Source organism: Pelophylax lessonae (assembly GCF_965119305.1).
Source record: "Pelophylax lessonae genome assembly, chromosome: 13".
Lineage (NCBI taxonomy): Eukaryota > Metazoa > Chordata > Amphibia > Anura > Ranidae > Pelophylax > Pelophylax lessonae.
The window spans coordinates 120,115,910-120,130,156 of NC_138780.1; the positions used below are offsets into that span (position 1 = coordinate 120,115,910).

The 14,247-nt window shown below is 41.7% G+C and overlaps 1 protein-coding gene across 1 annotated transcript in view; it reads left to right on the forward strand.

The window, feature by feature from the left end:
• MIPOL1 (mirror-image polydactyly 1) overlaps positions 1 to 14,247 on the forward strand; it is a 590,346-nt gene that overhangs the window by 376,611 nt on the left and 199,488 nt on the right. The window lies entirely within an intron of this gene.

Consider the following 14,247-nt stretch of genomic DNA (forward strand, 5'->3'; position numbering starts at 1 on the left):
TGCATGGGACTGTCACAAGACTGCCATGAAAAGTTTTGTTAGTTTTGTTTCCATTAAAATATGTGAAGAGTACACAGTATAAAATAAACACTCTAGAGGGATGAGTTAGGAAAAGTTCTTAAAAGTTTAAAAAACAGAAGATCGCAATCTAGCAAATTAGTGGAATACTTAAAGTGTATCTAAACTCAATAATACAAATTTAATATACCTCATTTTAGCAATCCATAAAGGTGGCTCCATTAATTTTTTTAGGCTTTCTTTCCAGTATTTTCACCTGGTGATCCAGACAATAACATATTTCCTCTCTTAAGATGCCTACGTTCAGTCCTCCACTGTATCTATAGAAGAGCAGTGTAGCCACTCTTGGATAGCATATCTTGGAGAGGGTAGTGTTAGATGGACTTTACATAAGTGACTAAGAAATTAAAGTTTAGCCCCAGCTAATACATTTTAAGCGTTTATAGTAACATATATTTTTGGATACAGGTTTTTAACTATATGAATAAATGTTGACCATGGTAAGCACCCCTATGCTTAAAGTGTCGCTATTTTTTTAAAACAAATTTTAAAATGATATTCAAGTATGTATTCCTAAAAGAGAAGTGTGGGTATTTAAAAAAAAAACAAACAACTATACTCACCTAGGTGGATGCAGCATCTGTCCGGTGTCACATCTGCCCCCCCCCCCCCCCCCGATGCCTTTAAGACCAAGAACTGAGCAATCAAAGTGTTGATCGCTTTGTTTTCGGTCTTCAGTGGGGTTTTGATCCTACTTTCCCTTTTTAAAATGGTTGTCAACCTCAGACATGAAATATGAAAAAACATCTCCCTCTATAGTGTGTACTTGCCTCAATTAAGAACACTTAGTGTGATTTCTGTCTGCTGCTTGGTTCCTCTACTACCAGCGTAAATCACTTCTGAAAAGTTTTCCTGACTCCAAAAGAAAAAAGACCAGTCGATGCTGCTCTCTATCCTTATGCAGATGACTGATCTTGTATCCACCCACCTTTGTGTTCTACAGGCATCCTATAGTGGGAGCACCTGCTGAGTCCCACCCACAATATACTCAAAATTTGGAAAATGTACATTTTGACAGCTGACAGCAGAACTGGTATTCCCAATATTCCAATATTTCTCTTTGGCTTCTCTTCTGGTGACAAGCGTCACTGTGGGATATCTGTCATTAGAACAAAACATGACAGTGAATGTGAGCAATAACAACCTGACATAGGTTCTAACCCCTCCCCATTCTAAACAAAGAACACAAATGTTTTGACTGATATTCCCTTCTTTAAAGTGGTTCTAAAGGATGAAGGTTTTTTTTTTTTTTTTACCCTAATGCATTCTCTGTGTTAAGGTAAAAAACCTTCTGAGTGCAACACTCCCCCCCCCCCCCCGCCCCCGATGATCAATCCATCACTGTACACAAGAGCAGCAGCTCTCTTCCTCATAGGCTCACAGCCAGTGTGGAGGCAGCGGGGGGCATGCCCGAACAGCACTCTTTGTGTCTATGAGCACACAGAGCCTCCTTGGGAGCAAGCCCACATGTGTGCCCACGAAGCAAGTAGCTTGCCATGGTGGGCACTTGGCGGGGGAGGAGTCAGGATGACCAGCAGCTGAGCAGAGAAGAGGAGGAGCAGGGTAGCTCTGTGTAAAACAGTTGCACAGAGTAGGTAAATATAACATGGTTGTTCTTTACAAAAAATAAAAATTAAGGTTTTACACGCACTTTAAATAGTATTGCTTAATCTGCATAGTCAGTGTGTGAGAAATTAAAGTGGTTGTAAACCCTTCCATATACTCAGTAAAGTGACTAACTTCAGGTGATACACAGAGATTAAGCAAATTACCCTACATAAGTTGTAGCTGTTTATCTGCGGTCTTCTATACATCTGTTCAAAGTCCAGAGTTTGTAAAGCTTGTCTGAGCTGTCAGGGAAAAGGGGGCGGAGAGCTGAAGTAACACTTTGCAGAGCTCAGTAAGGAGAGCTCTAACAGCTGATTGGGGGGAAGAGACATACTCTCCTTTACACAGCACAAAGGAACAGAGCAGAGGCTGTCAATCGCCTAGAGCTCCCTCCCCTGTCACCTTTTTTCTCTTGGTGTTGGGAAAACTTGTCAGAAGTGATAACAAAGGAATAAAACAACAAGGAATGTTTCTTTGCAGAGCTGCACCCGATTTTGCACTCTCCAGTTTTAGTAAATCAACCACTTAGTGCTCCTAATTGAGACAAGTACACACTATAGAGGGATATGCTTTGTTCATATTTCATGTCTGAGGTTTACAACCACTTCAAAGTTTTGTAGCTTACTAGATGGCACAAAATTACAAGACAAAGCCACCAACTCAATAACAAATAACATTTTTTTACCTATAGTGAACCTTTCCTTTCCCCAGGCATGTAAAGATTGCGGTATCTTCATAATCCACTGTGAATTCTTTGCTTAACAAATGCAGCCCACCAATACTAAAGAGTGATGTTACTGATTTGTAGATTGTGACTTTTTGTCAAAAGTCAGCATCTACTGTAAGCCATCACCCTCATCTCTATCCACTCCCCCTGGCCATTATTATATTATATACAGGGAGCAGTGTTACATGACAGTCACAGGAAAGGCAGAAGTGACATCCACATGTAAGCTATGGTTGACACTGGTTTCACCTTCGCTGAGCCGGTCTAAAGGCGAGATAGAAGCTCCCAACAAGAGAGTTATTAGGTCTCTGGGGACAGACTGGAGCAGAGTTTTCCTTCACTTATTACGCACTGGTAAGTTGTTTATAAGCCGAATAGTTTATATTTGGCAGCAGTTTCTGTAAACGTTGGCAAAGGGAAAGGGTTCCTTAAAAAACAGTTAAACACATATTTGTATCCTCACCAATGATAACTATGTGCAATGTGTCTGAACCTATGAAATATCAATGAATAGGCCCTGCAAAGCCAAGCTGCTTCTTCCAAGAGGAAAAGATCAGACGGAAGGAGAATGCCCTGGATGGACCTGTTATGGCCTCCGCAGTGCTTCACACATCAAGCTCTGTTTCGAAAGCTAATCTCCATCAAACTCATCTTGTTCCATATAAGCACAATAGGGTTGATTTACTAAAGGCAAATAGACTGTGCACTTTTGAAAGTGCATTTGTTCCAGAGCTTAGTAAATGAGGTACAACTTCCCTTTACAAAGGATACCCAATCACATGCAGGGAAAATAAAAAAACAGCATTTTTTGCTTGTTTGGGGTTGAAGGTTGGAAGTTGGCAGAACCGACTCATTTGCTAAGCCCTGGAGCAAGGGCACGGTGCTCCGCAAAAGTGCACAGTCTGTTTGTAAATCAACCCCAATGACTCCCTCAGTAATAAATTAGGGAACACTAAAATGATTGCAAAGCATGCAAAAGACAATTGTACAAATGGGTATTACAAAATTTAAAGAATATGTTAACCCAAAATTTCATATTCCTGATATGTGCCTGCTGCACCATGTACTTGTATGAAAGTCTGTCCCTGGTGCTCCTTCCAATCCCATTTCTTTCCTTTAAAAACTGAGGACACTAGACATGAGAGCATATCATGGTCAGTTTTCTGGCTGTGTGAAGAACTCAGCCTGTTCCCCTCCAATGGTCAGGCTTTTGCTGACATGACCGCTCCCCCCCCCCCCCACCCCCGCACAACCATTCCCTGGGAAGAGAACCGGTGTACTGCTGTTACTCCTTCTCCGGCTCTCTGGGCTCCTTATACAGCTAAAAACCAAGGGTATGTGATCACTTATTAAAAAATGTGAAAAGGGTATTTATAAGTTATTCGCAAATGTTTTCCCTTTCATTTCTATTTTAAACTAAATGTTTTTTTTTTTTTTACAAGGTGAGGGTTCACATATCCTTTGTAATAAAGTACAAGTGTCTCTGCGTCCAGTCCCTGTGTCCATGGGATTGCGCTACTGCGCATGTCCTCATGGACAGCCGTTTGGACTTGAAGCGCAGAGACTCCGGGCGGCCGGGCCAAACTGTTGAAGCGGCGGGTGTGCGCGGGCACGTGGCGGGTGCGCGCTCGCGTGGACTCACTTTTAAGCGGCAGCGGCCGTTACAAGTGGCGGCGGGCGAGCGATGTCAATCGAGAGCCGCTCGGTCAGCTCTGCGCGTGTCCCCGATGTTGCTAGGGCAACAGGGACGCTATGGGCAGAGCTGGCTACGTCATGCAGCTCTCGCGTTGTTAGAAAAAAAAAAACGAGATAAGCGAGAGCCGCTCAGTCAGCTCTGTCCCCGACGTTGCTAGGGCAACAGGGACGCAGATCTGACAAAGTCATGCGGCTCTCACGTGATAAAAAAAAAAAATGTTACAAGGGAGAGTGGCTCAGTAAGAACTGCGCATGTCCCCGAGGTTGCTAGAGCAACAGGGACGCAGTGCACAGTGCGTGACAGGTCGGACAAGGAGGCTGATGAGGGAGAGACTTAAAGATATTAAAAGGACATTGTATGAGGAAACTTATACTTGGAATTGCATGAAAAAACTTATACTTGGCAAACCCTTTGACTGTAATTATTGTGGTGAAAAAAGCGATTAGAGCCATGATTAATTTTTAAAGGAAAAAAAAATTAGAAAAGTGAAATTTTTCACATTATTCTTCTTTAACATTTCTAAAGAATAAATATGATAAGATAGAAATCAACTGCATGGTTGTCCACTTTTTTTGTACTGGAACAAGTCTGTTTTTACAAATGTTTGACCACATATGTTCTAGCGCCCGTTAATTTAACGGGCTTAATGTCTAGTACTTACTGTAAATAAAGTGATTGCAAAGGCAGAAGGTTTTTTACCTTAATGCATTCTATGCATAAAGGTAAAAAGCCTTTAGGATGCAGCTTCCCCCGAAGCCCCCCCTAATACTTACCCCAGCCGGATTATGGTCCAGTGATGTGCAAGAGAGCGGCTCCTCTCCCGGGTCACTGCCTCCTCATTGGCTGAGAGACAGCAGCAGGAGCCATTGGTTCCCGCTGCGGTCAATCACAGCCAGTAAGGAGGGAGTGGCAGCATGGCTGAGACCCGTTCCGTGTGTCTTATGAACACACAGAGCGGGGCTCGGGAGCGAGCATGCACGAGTGCCTCCATTGCAAGCACTATGGGACCTGCGAAGAGGAGGATCGGGTGCTCTGTGCAAAACCATTGCATGGAGCGGGTAAGTATACCATGTATACCAGGAAAAAAAAAATACCTTTAATATCACTTTATTGTAAAATTCCCAAAACCCCTATGTGTATTGTAATAGTAGAAATAGTTGCAATCATAACAAAATAAGCGTTCACGATCAAAATAATAATATAAATAAGTGTGAAAAATAGGTGAGATACCCATTTCAATTTAGAATAAATTCTGGCAACAGCAATAAATTTATCCTCAGAAAATGAATTAAATAGACTGAATATTACATTTTATCATTTCAAATTCAAACCATTCAAATGATAAAATCTAAATAAACGGTTCCAGCGTAAAAATAAAAAAAAAAATGTTTGGCTACAGAATTCTCACTTATGAGAATTCACACTTATGCGATGCGGGAAGGCTGCGCAGCCTGTTCCCGCATCGCAAACGCACCCTTGGCAGTTCACACTGCCATATGCGATATGCTGGGGGTGTCAATGAAATGTTAACGACACCCCCAGTTTGATCGCATATCGCAGTGCGATCTTTACAGTTCGCACAGGATGGATCGCACAAGTGTGAACCACTGTGCGATCTGATCCTGAGGCGGCTAAAAAAAAGGGTCATGTACGACTTTGCTGCGGGTGCAGTGCGAATTTAGCAATACAAATTGTATGGTTGAATTCGCACCGCACAGCCGATCGCATGTAATGAAGGAGCAGTGCGCTCCGATATTACATCCGATCGCCGCAGCCGCACTAGTGTTAACCGGCACTTAAGCAAAAATATTTTTATTTATTGTTTTGGCTGAAGCAGAGGATAGTTAAAACCCGTAAGTCTTTTTTTTTTTTATCTCTGCCATTGCCATTGGGGGATTTTCTCTCACACTTCCTGTCCCAAATACCCTCATAACAGTTGTTCCCAGTTAAAGTGATTGTAATGTTATACTTACCTGCTCTGTGCAGTTGTTTTTGCACGGAGCAGCCCGGATCCTCTTCTTCTCTGGTGCCTTGTTCCTGCTCCTGGTCCCTCCTATCTAGTGCCCCCACAGCAAGCATCTTGTTATGGGAGCACCTGAGCCCATTCAGACACGGAGCTGCCGTTCAGGCCCACTCCCTCTCTCTCTCCTGATTGGCTCACTAACTTTGATTGACAGCCGCAAGAGCCAATGGCATTGTGGCTGGATCTCAGCCAATCAGGAGGGAGAGTCCCAGGACGGCCTAGGGACTCGTGGACATCGCTGGACAGAGATGGGGCTCAGGTAAGTATTAGGGGGAGCTGGGGGGGGGGGCTACTACACACAGAATGCTTTTTATCTTAATGCATAGAATGCAATAAGATGAAAAAAACCTTCTGACTTTACAACTCCTTTAAATATTTTCCCTTACCTATTCTTTTAGGGCAGGTTCACATTACAGTTTCTATGTTCTAAAAGTGTTTCTGCATGCACATCGTTGATGCGTCCAGTGCATTTTTAATACATTTTTGATGTGTTCCAGTGTGCTTTTCCCTTTTTTTTTATTTTTCTCAGTTGAGAACAATTGACTACCAAGTGTGTCCTGGTGCATTTTTTATACATTTTGCCACATTCCTGATGCATTCCATACAGAAAAAATGTGACATGTTCTACTTTTGTTGACTGCACTTGATAGCACTGCACTGGTGTGAACTAAGGCCATTGGAATCCATGTTCAACACTGTCCATGCCTTTTTGATGCAGAAAAGAAACACATCTGGGGGGGGGGCTGGAGCTCCGCTCTAATATAAGTGTTTTGTTATTTTACATGGTGCAGGTTAGGACTGACAGTGTTTGGGACAGTGCATTTGTTGCCATTGATGTGTAGCACCCTACAAGGTAGGTGCTAGGCAAAGTATAGTGGGTCTTGGCTGCCTAACAGCAGGGCCATGCTTTTCAGCTGTGTTGTCATGTCTCCCAGGTGTGGCTGCTGAGAGGGGAGTCTCCCCACTGGCTCCATGAGAGGATTCTCATTGGGTAGTGGAGTAAACCCAATCAGAGGCACATTCAGTCCTGTATCTACCCCAGAAGGCAGATTCTGCCGCAGAGGATTCTGGGAGTGGGTATAAGTTTGAGGAGAGCGCATGACGCAGCGTCTTTGGCGGGAAGCAGATTCCCTGGAGGGAGAGTATGGCTGTCTCTCCTCCTGTCAGAAGGATCGGGTGGCTTGCCTGAGAGTACAGAGAGATAGCTGAGCTGCAGAGAGGATCCGGTGTGCCGAGGACCAACGGAGAAAGAGGGGTTCAGTTCCAGGAAAGCATTCCAAGTTCGTGTGTACTGTGAACTACCCCTAAGGTTCTGCTAAGCTTAAAGAAGACCACTCCGGTGAAGGTCCCTGGGATCCAGGAGCTAGCTAGCGGTAAAGGGGGTGCCTAGTGAGAGGACCCTGAAGTGTCAGAGGGGGTGCCTAGTGAAAGGACCCTGAAGTGTCAGAGGGGGTGCCTAGTGAGAGGACCCTGAAGTGTCAGAGGGGGTGCCTAGTGAAAGGACCCTGAAGTGTCAGAGGGGGTGCCTAGTGAAAGGACCCTGAAGTGTCAGAGGGGGCGCCAGTGGTTGGGCCCTGAAGAGTTAAGTGTACAGCGTGCAGTGTAAAGTGCTGAGAGTTGCAGCAGCACAAGCAGTTACAAGTAGCTACCTCAGTCAGTGAAGGGCTGGAGGGAGCTGTTCACCAGACTTTTGAGCTAAACAGAGTGTCAAGAGTCAAGTGTATTACAGTCCTGGATCTTCTGAGTTAACCAGAGTGTTAAAGTCAAAGTTCTAGCACATTTCAGCAAAACAGTATCTTCAAGCACCAGGAAGCGTTGGTCGGCATTCAGTTGGCGTCAAGACAGCGCTAACAGGCATTTTTCTGTAAGGAGTCCCAGTTAAACCTAGTTGAACCAGAGGAGTATCACACTCTTTCCCTTTCTCCCGTCCCCATTACAAAATAAACAAAACAAACCAAAGATGCCGGAATGGTCATTGTCTCCAATCTCACACTGGGGTATTCAATTTAAATGTGTTGGAAGTGTTACCGGTAACAATGGCAGACCCATATCAGGCCCAATGCCTGGAAAACCTGCTACAGATGGAAACCTTGTGCAATTCTTTTGCACCTGTGCACTGAAGTCCCATTGGCCTTATTGAGGCACAAACACCACATCTGTAGATTTTTACAGGCCTAAATGTTGACAATACAGGAGGCCACTGTCATCCGATGAAGCAGGTGAGCACCTATGGAGAAGAGGGTAGGAATGTGGGGTGTTTGTTTAGCTAAATGTAAAGTCATCTTGAATTTGTCCTGAACTGTTTCTTCTAAGATGACAATATTTACCGGTCATCCCTGTGCCAAGATGGTCAATGCTAAGCCCTCAAGGGAAGATACCATTTAATTATAATCTCATTCTTTCAAGATTTGAATCCTTAAAACTGAAGTTTTTCAGTGTTGGGGTAAATTTGTGTCCATGAATAAACCTTCTCCTTCCCCTTTCTATCTCCTAAATCCACCAAACAGTTGTGATTTCTACAGCTAAATTGTACAATTAATGCTCATTCCTGGGCAATTTTATTTCCATTCTCTGCTCCTATCCACCCTCTTCCACTAATTAATAAAGTTTTCTTTTTTAAACCTTTTAACAAGGCTTTTTACTATCCCCAAGCCTGACATCATGTGACCTGCTGTGGCATCCGATTTTGGGGTATGGACCAGATATCCACTGCTGCAAGGTGGGGGCTGCCTTGTTGCTGCGCCCTTGCGATGTTATCAAGCCATCACTGGAGTCTTCAGAGCCTGTTCGGAGTTCCCCAGTCAAAAGCCAGTGAACATTGTCCAGGTCACCAGTCAGTAATGTGTGCACCTGAAGAAGAAACCTTTTCACTCCGCGTTCCAGAATAGAGATGTGGGCAGATGACCACAGACATTGGTAATAATTTGGGCCATTTAGATTTTTTTCTTTAATTGCTCACCGACTAGTTAGAAGGGGATGAGAATTTATGTGTGGGGAGGGGGGTCCCTGACTGGACTTCAATTTTAAGCAGAATGAAAAATTTACTGAAGGCTTATTGCCAACACAGTAGCTCAACTCTGGCCTTTGTAATTGCTATCTATAGGCACCATTAGTAGTAAACATCCCATACGATTGTATACATTGGCCGTAGAATATCCTGTTAATTAAAGTAAAAAAAAAATGTTTTGGCATCAGGCTCCCTATATTAACATTTGCTTCTTTTAGTGTAATAAATGCATTTAAGACCTTTTCTGTGAACAGTTTACCCAACTCACTACTATGAGAGGTTGTTGCAGCTTTAATACTTTGTTTATTGGCGCTGTGCTATTAGCCATCAGCGAAAATATTGGCTATCTATTAAGGAAAAACCACCAGGCACCACTTTAAATATTTCATATTTCGGTACATTTGCAAATGAGGGCTTAGTGTCCAAAGCAAGTAGTAAAAAAATGCTCCCGGTACATACAAAGTTGTATTATACATTAATATTTCTTCTAAAATATGGGGTGGCAGGAGGGAAAGCTATGGAGGGAGCCAAACACTGAGAAGAGCTGGCAGAGACAGTGCGGGTTAGGGAATTTATTAGTGAGAGGTACCAGTGTTTGGCTTGAGAAAGAGCAGTGTTGAGACAGAACAGGAGGAATTTACAGGAAAGTTAGTGTTAGTGTGCCACTTCCTGCATGGAAATTGAGACGAGGAAGCGTAAAGCAAAAGAAAGCATGTTTGTGAGTTTAAGCATGGTAGGAGGTTAGAAGTGTTAGCATGATAGAATCACAAGGGAGGAAGGGTCTGCACACAGATTTGAAGATGACTGAGTGGTCCAAACACTGTACCTGGACAAATGTTTAAATGCCGTAATGTTTGTTCAGTCCAGATTTTGTCAATGAGGTTGAGCATTTTTTTTATTTTTACATCCTAAGTGCTCAAATTCTGAACGTGGCCCAAACAGTATGACAGACTTTTTTTTTTTTTTTTTTAAGTTTTTCCCTAAAATATACAGTATCTCACAAAAGTAAGTACACTCTCACATTTTTGTAAATATTTTATATCTTCTCATGTGACAACACTGGAGAAATGACACTTTGCTAAAATGTAAAGTAGTGAGTGCACAGCTTGTATAAAATGTAAATTTGCTGTCTCCTCAAAATAACTCAATACACAGCCATTTATGTCTAAACTGCTGGCAACTCCTAAGTCAAAATGTCCAAATTGGGCCCAATGTGTCGATATTTTGTGTGGCCACCATTATTTTCCAGCTCTGCCTTAACTCTCTTGGGGATGGAGTTCACTAGAGCTTCACAGGTTGCCACTGGAGTCCTCTTCCACTCCTCCATGACAACATCACGGAGCTGGTAGATGTTAGAGACCTTGCGCTCCTCCACCTTCCGTTTGAGGATGCCCCACAGATGCTCAATAGGGTTTAGGTCTGGAGAAATGATTGGCCAGTCCATAACCTTTCCCCTTTAGCTTCTTTAGCAAGGCAGAGGTAATCTTGGAGGTGTGTTTGTGGTCGTTATCATGTTGGAATATTGCCCTGCTGCCCAGTCTCCGAAGGGAGGGGATCATGCTCTGCTTCAGTATGTCACAGTACATGTTGGCATTCATGGTTCCCTCAATGAACTGTAGCTCCCCAGTGCCAGCAGCTTTCATGCAGCCCCAGACCATGACACTCCCACCACTATGCTTGACTGTAACACTTGTCTTTGTATTCCTCACCTGGTTGCTGCCACACATGCTTGACACCATCTGAACCAAATAAGTTTATCTTGGTCTCATCAGACCACAGGACATGGTTCCAGTGATCCATGTCCTTAGTCTGCTTGTCTTCAGCAAACTGTTTGTGGGCTTTCTTGTTCATCATCTTTAGAAGAGAATTTCTTCTGGGAGGACAGCCATGCAGACCAATTTGATGCAGTGTGCGGCGTATGGTCTGAGCACTAAGAGGCTGACCCCCACCTCTTCAACCTCTTCAGCATTGCTAGCAGCACTCATATGTCTTTTTCCCAAAGACAACCTCTGAATATGACGCTGAGCCCATGCACTCAACTTCTTAGGTTGACCATGGTGAAGCCTGTTCTGAGTGGAACCTGTCCTGTTAAACCTCTGTATGGTCTTGGCCACCGTGCTGCAGCTCAGTTTCAGGGTTTTGGCAATTTTCTTACAGCCTAGGCCATCTTTATGTAGAACAACAATTCTTTTTTTCAGATCCTCAGAGAGTTCTCTGCCATGAGGTGCCATGTTGATCTTCCAGTGACCAGTATGAGAAAGTGAGAGCGATAACACCAAATTTAACACACCTGCTCCCTATTCACATCTGAGACCTTGTAACACTAATTTGTCACATGACATCGGTGGAGGAAAATGGCTAATTGGGAAATTTTCACTTAGGGGTGTACTCACTTTTGTTTCCAGCGGTCTAGACATTAATGGCTGTGTGTTAGTGTAAATTTGCTGTCCCCTCAAAATAACTTGTTATACAAGCTGTACACGCACTACTTTACATTGTAGCAAAGTGTAATTTCTTCAGTGTTATCACATGAAAATATATAATAAAATATTTACAAAAATGTGAGGGGTGTACTCACTTTTGTGAGATACTGTATATATGTATATATATATGTGTGTGTATATATATATATATATATATATATATATATATATATATATATAGAGAGAGAGAGAGAGAAAATAATAAAACACCAAATGTTGAAAACTAAGAATGTGAAAGTAAAACCAACCCAAAATCGTTATCGTATCCCTTTAATATAACCTTTGATAAAATAGTGTCTATGTGAAACTACATAAATAGATGAATAAATAAGTAGATATATACAAATATATACCTTTTCATTATATTTAAATAGACATAGCCTTGAACAAACAAATTACTGAGGAGGTGGGAGGCTGGTGTAACCCTGCCAAATGACTCTTTGCATAGGTGATCTTTTTGTTTTTGTATACTTGGCAATGTGATCTGTTTGAACTTCCTTAAGGGTGTTTTTCATCATACAATCAGTCCTGCAGCACATCACTTTCATATTAAGTAGTATGGGAATATTTTTGAACAAATAAAATGAATCCATATTATGTGGTGACTTGATTTAATAGGTAAAGTATGTGTTTAAAGTACCTCTGAACAAAATCTGTGGGCAGTCTTGGCAGTTATACACTTCAGGTCTCTTATACCACTATACAGAGCCAGAAATAACAGAAGTTGTGCTTTCTATAGATCTCTAACCATTGCAGATCATCTTTGCTGTTTGTGTGGCTTTATTATGTAACCCTATATATTTTTACTGATCCCTAAAAATGTTGGAAAAAAACATTTTGACATTTAAAGTATTTTTAAGGGTTAAAACGTTTTTTTGTTTTTTTTTTTTACTTTTTTTACCATCTGTGTCTAATTAACAAGCTTTCCCTCCACATCCTGTTCTGTAGACTCAACAGGAAGTAGGAAGATATCTCCTAACTCTCAGGGAAATCTCCTCCTGGACACTTGTCACAGAAGCAAATGCCCCCATTGGAATATTTGCCATCTGTTCCTGTTCTGGTAGCAACTCAAAAATGTGGATATACCTTCACACAAAGAGTAAAAAAAAAAAAAAAAAACCTTACAGTGGTACCAACCCCCTAACTACACTATCTAAACCAAAAATACATGTTTTTCCTTTAATAATACTAATACGAAGTTCATTTTTTTTTTTTTTTTTTTACTAAATGTCAGCTCCTCTTTGTACCAATATAGAGTTATTCTCACATTATATCTCACATTAAAGATGACCTGTCCTGCTTATTTCTATTACAAGGTATGTTTACATTACTTGTAATAGGAATAAAAGTGATCAATTTTTTTATTAAAAGGGACAGTGTAAAAATAAAAGGTAAAATAAATAAGAAAAAAAAAAATTAAAGTGCCAAGTCCCGAGCTCACGCGCAGAAGCGAACGCATACACAAGTCGCACCCACATATGTAAATGGTGTTTAAACCACATATGTGAGGTATCGTTAGAGCGAGAGAAATAATTCTAGCCCTAGACCTCCTCTGTAACTCTAAACTAATAATCTGTAGAAATTTTAAAGTGTCGCATATGGAAAGTTTAAAGTACCAATGTTTGTTGCCATTTCATGACCGCAGGCAATTTTGAAGCATAATATGTTGGGTATCTGTTTACTTGGCGTAACATTATCTTTCACGTTCTGGAAAAAAATTGGGCTAACTTTACTGTTTTCTTATTTTTTATTTAAAAAGAAGTGTATTTTTTCCCCAAAAAAAATTGCGTTTGTAAGACCGCTGCGCAAATACGGTGTGACATAAAGTATTGCAGCAATCTCCATTTTATTCTCTAGGGTCTCTTTAAAAAAAAAATATACAGTATCTAACAAAAGTGAGTACACCCCTCACATTTTTGTAAATATTTTATATCTTTTCATGTGACAACACTGAAGAAATGACACTTTGCTACAATGTAAAGTAGTGAGTGTACAGCTTGTATAACAGTGTAAATTTGCTGTCCCCTCAAAATAACTTAATGCACAACCAGTAATGTCTAAACCGCTGGCAACAAAAGTGAAGCACCCCTGTCTCATCCCGTTGCAAATTTCAAACTAGGTAGAAAAATTTCCATTAACCTTTACCGATGCTGTTGGACTCCTATACAGTGCTCTTATCCATTGAGTCATCCTCAGGCCAATACCTAGGTCCTCTATTGTTTCCTGCATGAACTCCCAATCAACCCTGTCAAATGCTTTCTCTGCATCTATTGACAGCAATAGGCTTGGGGCATTAAGACATCTAGCTTTATGTAGTAAAAATAATGTTCTAATCCCGTTGTCTTTCCCCTCTCTACCTGGGATAAATCCTGTCTGGTCTACTCTGCATGGATCCACTCTGTCGTTAAGTCTTTTAATCGAGTTGCTAGAGATTTTGCATATACTTGTGTCAGCATTTAGCAGTGCTTTTCCTTCTTTAGGTATTCCTGTTATGTGAGCCTAGAATGATTCTGCTCTCATCTTCCCCCTTTTACCTATCCCGTTCATATATGTGCAAAGTTTTGGTACTAGTTTTTCCTTAAACCTTCTATAATAATGGGTAGTGTACCCATCCGGTCCTGGGCT